Source organism: Arachis hypogaea, chromosome 19, assembly GCF_003086295.3.
Source record: "Arachis hypogaea cultivar Tifrunner chromosome 19, arahy.Tifrunner.gnm2.J5K5, whole genome shotgun sequence".
Lineage (NCBI taxonomy): Eukaryota > Viridiplantae > Streptophyta > Magnoliopsida > Fabales > Fabaceae > Arachis > Arachis hypogaea.
This window is the reverse complement of record NC_092054.1, coordinates 60,681,176-60,692,086: the sequence shown is the minus strand read 5'-3', so window position 1 is coordinate 60,692,086 and position 10,911 is coordinate 60,681,176. Positions and strand designations below refer to the sequence as shown.

The 10,911-nt window shown below is 38.3% G+C and overlaps 2 non-coding genes across 2 annotated transcripts; both read left to right on the top strand.

Annotated features, from left to right (window-relative positions):
* The first annotated feature begins 474 nt into the window (after window positions 1-474).
* Window positions 475-578, top strand: LOC112781092 (small nucleolar RNA R71). The gene has a single exon (XR_003191888.1). It is a non-coding gene; the product is annotated as a small nucleolar RNA R71 (small nucleolar RNA).
* Window positions 579-9,601: 9,023 nt separating this feature from the next.
* LOC112780774 (small nucleolar RNA R71) lies at window positions 9,602-9,705 on the top strand. Its single transcript, XR_003191590.1, has one exon. It is a non-coding gene; the product is annotated as a small nucleolar RNA R71 (small nucleolar RNA).
* Window positions 9,706-10,911: the final 1,206 nt, after the last annotated feature.

Genomic DNA, 10,911 nt, shown 5'->3' with positions numbered 1-10,911 from the left:
CCTTGTTGAGGCTTTTGATCCTTCCATGAGAAATTTGGATGATTTCTCCATGATGAGTTATAGGTGTTTCCATAAGGTTCACCTAAATAATTCACCTCTGCTATTGCAGGGTTCTCAGGATCATAAGCTTCTTCTTCAAAAGAAGCCTCTTGAGTACTGTTGGATGCAGCTTGCATTCCATGCAGACTCTGAGAGATCATATTGACTTGCTGAGTCAATATTTTATTCTGAGCCAATATGGCATTCAGAGTATCAACTTCAATAACTCCCTTCTTCATAGGCGTCCCATTACTCACAGGATTCCTTTCAGAAGTGTACATGAACTGGTTATTAGCAACCATGTCAATGAGTTCTTGAGCTTCTGCAGGCGTTTTCTTTAGGTGAATGGATCCACCTGCAGAAGTGTCCAGTGACATCTTTGATAGCTCAGATAAACCATCATAGAATATATCCAGGATGGTCCATTCTGAATGCATGTCAGAAGGACACTTTTTGGTCAACTGTTTGTATCTTTCCCAAGCTTCATAGAGGGATTCACCTTCTTTCTGTCTGAAGGTTTGAACATCAGCTCTAAGCTTGCTCAGCTTTTGAGGAGGAAAGTACTTGGCTAAGAAAGCCGTGACCAGCTTATCCCAAGAGTTCAGGGTGTCTTTGGGTTGAGAATCCAACCATAATCTAGCTCTGTCTGTTACAGCAAAAGGGAAAAGCATGAGCCTGTAGACTTCAGGATCTACTCCATTAGTCTTAACAGTATCACATATCTGCAAGAATTCAGTTAAGAACTGAAAAGGATCTTCAGATGGAAGTCCATGAAACTTGCAGTTCTGCTGCATTAGAGAAACTAATTGAGGTTTCAGCTCAAAGTTGTTTGCTCCAATGGCAGGAATGGAGATGCTTCTTCCATGTAAATTGGAATTAGGTGCAGTAAAGTCACCAAGCATCTTCCTTACATTATTATTATTTTCGGCTGCCATCTCCTCTTCCTGTTCGAAAATTTCTGAAAGGTTATCTCTGGATTGTTGTAATTTAGCTTCTCTTAATTTTCTCTTCAGAGTCCTTTCAGGTTCTGGATCTGCTTCAACAAGAATATTCTTGTCCTTGCTCCTGCTCATATGACAAAGAAGAGGGCACAGAAATAATAATAATAATAATATGGATCCTTTATACCACAGTATAGGGATCCCTGTGTGAGTAGAAAAAGAGGGGGAGACAAAGAATGTAATATAATGGAAGAAACACAACTGTGAGGAGGGTTGAGATGTGAGATGAGATGTTAGCAGATGAATAAATAGAATAAGATGGGAGAGGGAGAATTTTCGAAAATAATTTTTGAAAAAGGGTTAGTGATTTTCGAAAATGGTTTTTGAAAAATGTTAGTATTTTCGAAAATTTTTAAAATCAAAAATAAAAATAAGAATAATTAGTTAATTAAAAAGAAATTTTTGAAAAAGAGGGAAGATATTTTCGAAAATTAGAGAGAGAGAGTTAGTTAGGTAGTTTTGAAAAAGTTAAGAAACAAACAAAAAGTTAGTTAGTTAATTGAAACAAATTTTGAAAAGATAAGAAGTTAGGAGGTTAGAAAATATATTTTGAAACCAACTTTTTGAAAAAGGTAAGATAAGAAGATATTTTAGAAATTAGTTTTGAAAAAGATTTGATTTTTAAAATCTTAATTAATGACTTGATTCATAAGAAATCACAAGATATGATTCTAGAACTTAAAGTTTGAATCTTTCTTAACAAGCAAGTAACAAACTTCAAATTTTTGAATCAAAACATTAATTGATTATGTTATTTTCGAAAATTTTATATAAAAATAAGAAAAAGATTTTTGAAAAATATTTTTTTGAATTTTCGAAAATAACTAAGAAGTTTGAAAAAGATTTGATTTTTGAAAAAGATTTTGAAAAAGATAAGATTTTCAAATTGAAATTTTGATTTGACTCATAAGAAACAACTTGATTTTAAAAATTTTTGAAAAAGTCAACTCAAATTTTCGAATTTGATGAGAGAAAAAGGGAAAGATATTTTTTTTTTTTATGATGCAAGAGAAAAACACTAAAAAGATGCAATGCATGAAATTTTTAGATCAAAACATGTGATGCATGCAAGAATGCTATGAATGTCAAGATGAACACCAAGAACACTATGAATGTCAAGATGAACATCATAGACACAATTTTGAAAAATTTTTAATGCAAAGAAAACATGCAAGACACCAAACTTAGAATTCTTTAATGCTTAGACACTGAGAATTCAAGAATGCATATGATAAACATGAAAAGACACAAAACAAAAAATCATCAAGATCAAACAAGAAGACTTACCAAGAACAACTTGAAGATCATGAAGAACACCATGAATGCATGAGATTTTCGAAAAATGCAAGATGCATATGCAAGTGACACCAAACTTATGATATGACTCAAGACTCAAACAAGAAACAAAAAAATATTTTTGATTTTTATGATTTTCTAATTTTTTTGGATTTTTTTTTTCGAAAATTATATGAAAAAGAAAAATAAGGATTCCAAAATTTTTAAGATGAATTCCAAGAATCTTGCCATGTTAGTCTAAAGCTTCGGTCCAGCAATTAGACATGGCTCACTAGCCAGCCAAGCTTTCAATGAAAGCTCCGGTCTAAAACACTAGACATGGCCAATGGCCAGCCAAGCTTCAGCATTTAACATCAGAGTATATTGCTCTTGATAACAAATTGCAAGCCTCAGTCCAAAAGAATTTAGACATGGCTTTGTAGCCAGCCAGGCTTCACATGCTTCTTGAAACACTAGAATTCATTCTTAAGAATTTTGAATCTATAGAATAATTTATTTTTGAAAACATTTTTTTTTCGAAAACAAAAGAAAAATTTTAGAAAGATTTTTTTGAAAAATTTTTGAAAACAAAACAAAAAGAAAATTACCTAATCTGAGCAACAGGATGAACCGTTAGTTGTCCAAACTCGAACAATCCCCGGCAACGGCGCCAAAAACTTGGTACGCGGAATCGTGATTACACTTTAATTATGTAAAGTTCATTGCTCTTTCTTTCCCTGGAAATGGCGCCAAAAACATGATGCCAAAACCACGGTTCACAACTCCGTGTAACTGACCAGCAAGTGCACTGGGTCGTCCAAGTAATACCTTACGTGAGTAAGGGTCGAATCCCACGGAGATTGTTGGTATGAAGCAAGCTATGGTCACCTTGCAAATCTCAGTTAGGCGGATATAAATTGATAATGGTGTTTTCGAATTTAATATAATAAAATAGGGATAGAAATACTTATGTAATTCATTGGTAGGAATTTCAGATAAGCGAATGGAGATGCTTTCGTTCTTCTGAACCTCTGCTTTCCTGCTATCTTCATCCAATCAGTCTTACTCCTTTCCATGGCTGGCTTTATGTGATACATCACCACTGTCAATGGCTACTTTCGGTCATCTCTCAGGAAAATGATCCAATGCCCTGTCACCGCACGGCTAATCGTCTGGAGGCATCACCCTTGTCAATGGCTTCATCTTATCCTCTCAGTGAAAATGGTCAACGCACCCTGTCACGGCACGGCTATTCATCTGTCGGTTCTCGATCATGCTGGAATAGGATTTACTATCCTTTTGCGTCTGTCACTAACGCCCTGCAATCGCGAGTTTGGAGCTCGTCACAGTCATTCATTCATTGAATCCTACTCGGAATACCACAGACAAGGTTTAGACTTTTCAGATTCTCTTGAATGCCGCCATCATTCTAGCTTACGCCACGAAGATTCTGATTAAGAGATCTAAGAGATATTCATTCAGTCGAAGGTAGAACAGAAGTGGTTGTTAGGCACGCGTTCATAGGGAATGATGATGATTGTCACGTTCATCTCATTCAGATTGAAGTACGAATGAATATCTTAGAAGCGAAACAAGATGAATTGAATAGAAAGCAGTAGTACTTTGCATTAATCTTTGAGGAACAACAGAGCTCCACACCTTAATCTATGGAGTGTAGAAACTCTACCGTTAAAAATACATAAGTGAAAGGTCCAGGCATGGCCGAATGGCCAGCCCCTCTGATCTAAGAACCAGGCGTCCAAAGATTCTCAAGATTCAAAGATGGTTCAAAAGATGTCTAATACAATAGTAAAAGGTTCTATTTATAATAAACTAGCTACTAGGGTTTACATGAGTAAGTAATTGATGCATAAATACACTTCCGGGCATCACTTGGTGTGTGCTTGGGCTGAGCTTGAGTGTTGCACGTGTAGAGGTCCTTCTTGGAGTTGAACGCCAGCATTTGTGCCAGTTTGGGCGTTCAACTCTGGTTTTGGATCCTTTTCTGGCGCTGGCCGCCAGATTTGGGCAGAAAGCTGGCGTTGAATGCCAGTTTACGTCATCTATTCTTGGCCAAAATATGGACTATTATATATTGCTTGAAATCCCTGGATGTCTACTCTCCAACGAAATTGGAAGCCCGCCATTTCGGGTTATGTAGCTCCAGAAAATCCACTTTGAGTGCAGGGAGGTCATAGTAAAGTCCAGAAATGTGAATTTAACATAAAAACTAATGAAAACATCCCTAAAAGTAACTAGATCCTACTAAAAACATACTAAAAACAATGTCAAAAAGCGTATAAATTATCCGCTCATCACAACACCAAACTTAAATTGTTGCTTGTCCCCAAGCAACTGAAAATCAAATAGGATAAAAAGAAGAGAATATACTATAAATTCCAAACTATCAATGAAACATAGCTCCAATCATATGAGCGGGACTTATAGCTTTTTGCCTCTTGAATAGTTTTGGCATCTCACTTTATCCATTAAGGTTCAGAATGATTGGCATCTATAGGAACTCAGAGTTCAGATATTGTTATTGATTCTCCTAGTTCAGTATGATGATTCTTGAACACAGCTATTTCATGAGTCTTGGCCGTGGCCCTAAGAACTTTGTTTTCCAGTATTACTACCGGATACATAAATGCCACAGACACATAATTGGGTGAACCTTTTCAGATTGTGACTCAGCTTTGCTAAAGTCCCCAATTAGAGGTGTCCAGGGTTCTTAAGCACACTCTTTTTTTGCTTTGGACCTTGACTTTAACCACTCAGTCTCAAGTTTTCACTTGACACCTACACGCCACAAGCACATGGTTAGGGACAGCTTGGTTTAGCCGCTTAGACCAGGATTTTATTCCTTTAGGCCCTCCTATCCACTGATGCTCAAAGCCTTGGGATCCTTTTTATTTGCCCTTGCCTTTTGGTTTTAAGGGTTATTGGCTTTTTGCTCTTGCCTCTTGGTTTTAAGAGCTTTGGCTTTTTCTGCTTGCTTTTTCTCTTTTTTTTTCTTTCTATATTTTTTCGCCTATTTTTTGTTTTTTTTTTTTTCTGCAAGCTTTGTTCTTTGCTGCTTTTTCTTGCTTCAAGAATCATTTTTATGATTTTTCAGATTATCAAATAACATGTCTCCTAGTCATCATTCTTTCAAGAGCCAACATATTTAACATTCTTAAACAACAACTTCAAAAGACATATACACTGTTCAAGCATACATTCAGAAAACAAGAAGCATTGTCGCCACATCAATATAATTAAGCTAAGTTCAAGGATAAATTTGAAACTCATGTACTTCTTGTTCTTTTGAATTAAAACATTTTTCATTTAAGAGAGGTGATGGATTCATAGGACATTTATAACTTTAAGACAAAGTTACTAACTACTAATGATCATGTAATGAAGACACAAACATAGATAAGCACATAACATAGAAAACGATAAACAGAAGAAATAAGAACAAGGAATGAATCCACCTTAGTGATGGTGGCGTTTCCTTCTTGAGGAACCAATGATGTCCTTGAGCTCTTCTATGTCTCTTCCTTGTCTTTGTTGCTCCTCCCTCATTGCTTTTTGATCTTCTCTTATTTCATGAAGCATGATGGAGTGCTCTTGATGTTCCACCCTTAGTTGTCCCATATTGGAACTCAATTCTCCTAGGGAGGTGTTGATTTGCTCCCAATAGTTTTGTGGAGGAAAGTGCATTTGAGGCATCTCCGGGATCTCATGGTGATGAGCTTCATACGCCTCTTGAGCTCCATGAGTGGGCTCTCTTGCTTGCTCCATCTTTTTCTTAGTGATGGGCTTGTCCTCTTTGATGAGGATATCTCCCTCTATGTCAATCCCAGCCGAATTGCATAGGTGACAAATGAGGTGAGGAAAGGCTAACCTTGCCATGGTGGAGGACTTGTCAGCCACCTTGTAGAGTTCTTGAGGTATAATCTCATGAACATCCACCTCTTCTCCAATCATGATGCTATGGATCATGATGGCCCGGTCTATAGTAACTTCAGACCGGTTGCTAGTGGGAATGATTGAGCATTGAATGAACTCCAACCATCCTCTAGCTACAGGCTTGACGTCCAATCTTCTTAGTTGAACCGGCTTGCCTTTGGAGTCAACCTTCCATTGAGCTCCTTCTACACATATGTCCATAAGGACTTGGTCCAACCTTTGATCAAAGTTGACTCTCCTTGTGTAGGGGCGTGCGTTCTCTTCTATGTTTGGCAAGTTGAACGCCAATCTCACATTTTTCGGACTAAAATCTAAGTATTTCCCCCGAACCATTGTAACATAGTTCTTTGGATCCGGGTTCTTACTTTGATCATGGTTCTTGGTGATCCATGCATTGGCATAGAACTCTTGAACCATTAGGATGCCGACTTGTTGGATGGGATTTGTTAGAACTTCCCAACCTCTTCTTTGAATTTCATGTTGGATCTCCGGATACTCATTTCTTTTGAGTTTGAAAGGGACCTCAGGGATCACCTTCTTCTTGGCCACAACATCATAGAAGTGGTCTTGATGGGCTTTGGAGATGAACCTTTCCATCTCCCATGACTCGGATGTAGAAGCTTTTGTCTTCCCTTTCCCCTTTCTAGAGGATTCTCCGGTCTTAGGTGCCATCAATGGTAATGGAAAAACAAAAAGCTTATGCTTTTACCACACCAAACTTAGAGTTTTGCTCGCCCTCGAGCAATAAAAGAAAGAATAGATGAAGAAGAAGAAGAAATGGAGGAGAGGGAGAGTGGGAAGTGTTTTCGGCCAAGAAGGGTGTAGAGGGATGTGTTGTGTGAATTTGATGAAGAATGGAGGGCTTTATATAGGGAAGGGAGGGGGGAAGGTTTCGGCCATATGGGTGGGTTTGGGTGGGAAATTGGTTTTGAATTTTTGAAGGTAGGTTTATGGGAAAGAGTGGATGGATGTGAGTGGTGAAGAGGTGATGGGGAAGAGAGTTTGAGGTGATTGGTGAAGGGTTTTTGGGGAAGAGTGTTTATGGGGTTGTGTGAAAGAAAGTGGTGAGAAGAAGTGAGTGGAGGTAGGTGGGGATCCTGTGGGGTCCACAGATCCTGAGTGGATCTTGTGGGGTCCACAGATCCTAAGTGGATCCTGTGGGGTCCACAGATCCTAAGTGGATCCTGTGGGGTCCACAGATCCTGAGGTGTTCAAGGATTTACATCCCTGCACCCATTAGGCATGTAAAAATGCCTTAGCACACAACTCTGGGCGTTCAGTGCCAGGTTGGTGGCCATTTTGGGCGTTCAACGCCCATTTGTGTGCCATTTCTGGCGTTGAACGCCAGAACCATGCCTGTTCTGGCGTTCAGCGCCCAGAAGCTGCCCATTTTGGGCGTTCAACGCCAGAACCATGCTCTGTTCTGGCGCTGAACGCCAGACAGATGCTCCTCCAGGGTGTGATTTTTCTTCTGCTGTTTTTGATTCCGTTTTCAATTTTTATATTTATTTTGTGACTCCACATGATCATGAACCTATAAAGACATATAACTAAAAAAAATATAGTTAGATAAATAAAAATTGGGTTGCCTCCCAACAAGCGCTTCTTTAATGTCAATAGCTTGACAGTGGGCTCTCATGGAGCCTCATAGATGTGCAGAGCTTTATTGAGACTCTCCAACACCAAACTTAGAGTTTGGATATGGGAGTTCAACACCAAACTTAGAGTTTGGTTGTGGCCTCCCAACACCAAACTTAGAGTTTGACTGTGGGGGCTCTGGTTGACTCTGCTTTGAGAGAAGCTTTTTCTGCTTCCTCTCCATGGTTGCAGAGGGAGATCCTTGAGTTTTAAACACAAGGGAGTCCTCATTCCATTGAAGGACTATCTCACTTCTGTCAACATCAATCACAGCTCTTGCTGTGGCCAGGAAAGGTCTTCCTAGGATGATGGATTCATCCTCTTCCTTTCCAGTATCCAGGACTATGAAATCAGCAGGGATGTAAAGGCCTTCAACCTTTACTAATACGTCCTCTACTTGTCCATATGCCTGTTTTCTTGAATTGTCTGCCATCTCTAATGAGATTTTAGCAGCTTGCACCCCATAGATTCCCAGTTTCTCTATTACAGAGAGGGGCATGAGGTTTATCCCTGAACCAAGGTCACACAGAGCCTTAAAGATCATGGTGCCTATAGTACAAAGTATTATGAACTTTCCAGGATCCTGTCTCTTATGAGGCAATGTCAGTTGATCCAGATCACTTAGTTCATTGATGAACAAGGGAGGTTCAACATCCCAAGTATCAATGCCAAATAATTTGGCATTCAGCTTCATGATTGCACCAAGAAACTTGGCAGTTTGCTCTTCAGTAACATCCTTATTTTCTTCAGAAGAGGAATACTCATCAGAGCTCATGAAGGGCATAAGGAGGTTTAATGGAATCTCTATGGTCTCTAGATGAGCCTCAGAGTCCTTTGGTTCCTCAGAGGGAAGCTCCTTATTGATCACTGGACGTCCCAGGAGGTCTTCCTCCTTGGGATTTGCGTCCTCCACTCCCCTTGTAGGTTCGGCCATGGTGCTTATGTCAATGGCCTTGCACTCTCCTTTTGGGTTCTCTTCTGTATTGCTTGGGAGAGTACTGGGAGGGATTTCAGTGATCCTTTTACTCAGCTGGCCCATTTGTGCTTCCAAATTTCTAATGGAAGATCTTGTTTCATTTATGAAACTTACAGTAGCCTTAGATAGATCAGAGACTAAGTTTGCCAAATTAGAAGTATTTTGTTCAGAGTTCTCTGTCTGTTGCTGAGTGGATGATGGAAAAGGTTTATTATTGCTAAACCTGTTTTTTCTACCATTATTAAAGCCTTGTTGAGGCTTTTGATCCTTCCATGAGAAATTTGGATGATTTCTCCATGATGAGTTATAGGTGTTTCCATAAGGTTCACCTAAATAATTCACCTCTGCTATTGCAGGGTTCTCAGGATCATAAGCTTCTTCAAAAGAAGCCTCTTGAGTACTGTTGGATGCAGCTTGCATTCCATGCAGACTCTGAGAGATCATATTGACTTACTGAGTCAATATTTTATTCTGAGCCAATATGGCATTCAGAGTATCAACTTCAAGAACTCCCTTCTTCATAGGCGTCCCATTACTCACAGGATTCCTTTCAGAAGTGTACATGAACTGGTTATTAGCAACCATGTCAATGAGTTCTTGAGTTTCTGTAGGCGTTTTCTTTAGGTGAATGGATTCACCTGCAGAAGTGTCCAGTGACATCTTTGATAGCTCAGATAAACCATCATAGAATATATCCAGGATGGTCCATTCTGAATGCATGTCAGAAGGACACTTTTTGGTCAACTGTTTGTATCTTTCCCAAGCTTCATAGAGGGATTCACCTTCTTTCTGTTTGAAGGTTTGAACATCAGCTCTAAGCTTGCTCAGCTTTTGAGGAGGAAAGTACTTGGCTAAGAAAGCCATGACCAGCTTATCCCAAGAGTTCAGGCTGTCTTTGGGTTGAGAATCCAACCATAATCTAGCTCTGTCTGTTACAGCAAAAGGGAAAAGCATGAGCCTGTAGACTTCAGGATCTACTCCATTAGTCTTAACAGTATCACATATCTGCAAGAATTCAGTTAAGAACTGAAAAGGATCTTCAGATGGAAGTCCATGAAACTTGCATTTCTGCTGCATTAGAGAAACTAATTGAGGTTTCAGCTCAAAGTTGTTTGCTCCAATGGCAGGAATGGAGATGCTTCTTCCATGTAAATTGGAATTAGGTGCAGTAAAGTCACCAAGCATCTTCCTTACATTATTATTATTTTCGGCTGCCATCTCCTCTTCCTGTTCGAAAATTTCTGAAAGGTTATCTCTGGATTGTTGTAATTTAGCTTCTCTTAATTTTCTCTTCAGAGTCCTTTCAGGTTCTGGATCTGCTTCAACAAGAATATTCTTGTCCTTGCTCCTGCTCATATGACAAAGAAGAGGGCACAGAAATAATAATAATAATAATATGGATCCTTTATACCACAGTATAGGGATCCCTGTGTGAGTAGAAAAAGAGGGGGAGACAAAGAATGTAATATAATGGAAGAAACACAACTGTGAGGAGGGTTGAGATGTGAGATGAGATGTTAGCAGATGAATAAATAGAATAAGATGGGAGAGGGAGAATTTTCGAAAATAATTTTTGAAAAAGGGTTAGTGATTTTCGAAAATGGTTTTTGAAAAATGTTAGTATTTTTCGAAAATTTTTAAAATCAAAAATAAAAATAAGAATAATTAGTTAATTAAAAAGAAATTTTTGAAAAAGAGGGAAGATATTTTCGAAAATTAGAGAGAGAGAGTTAGTTAGGTAGTTTTGAAAAAGTTAAGAAACAAACAAAAAGTTAGTTAGTTAGTTGAAACAAATTTTGAAAAGATAAGAAGTTAGGAGGTTAGAAAAGATATTTTGAAACCAACTTTTTGAAAAAGGTAAGATAAGAAGATATTTTAGAAATTAGTTTTGAAAAAGATTTGATTTTTAAAATCTTAATTAATGACTTGATTCATAAGAAATCACAAGATATGATTCTAGAACTTAAAGTTTGAATCTTTCTTAACAAGCAAGTAACAAACTTCAAATTTTTAATCAAAACATTAATT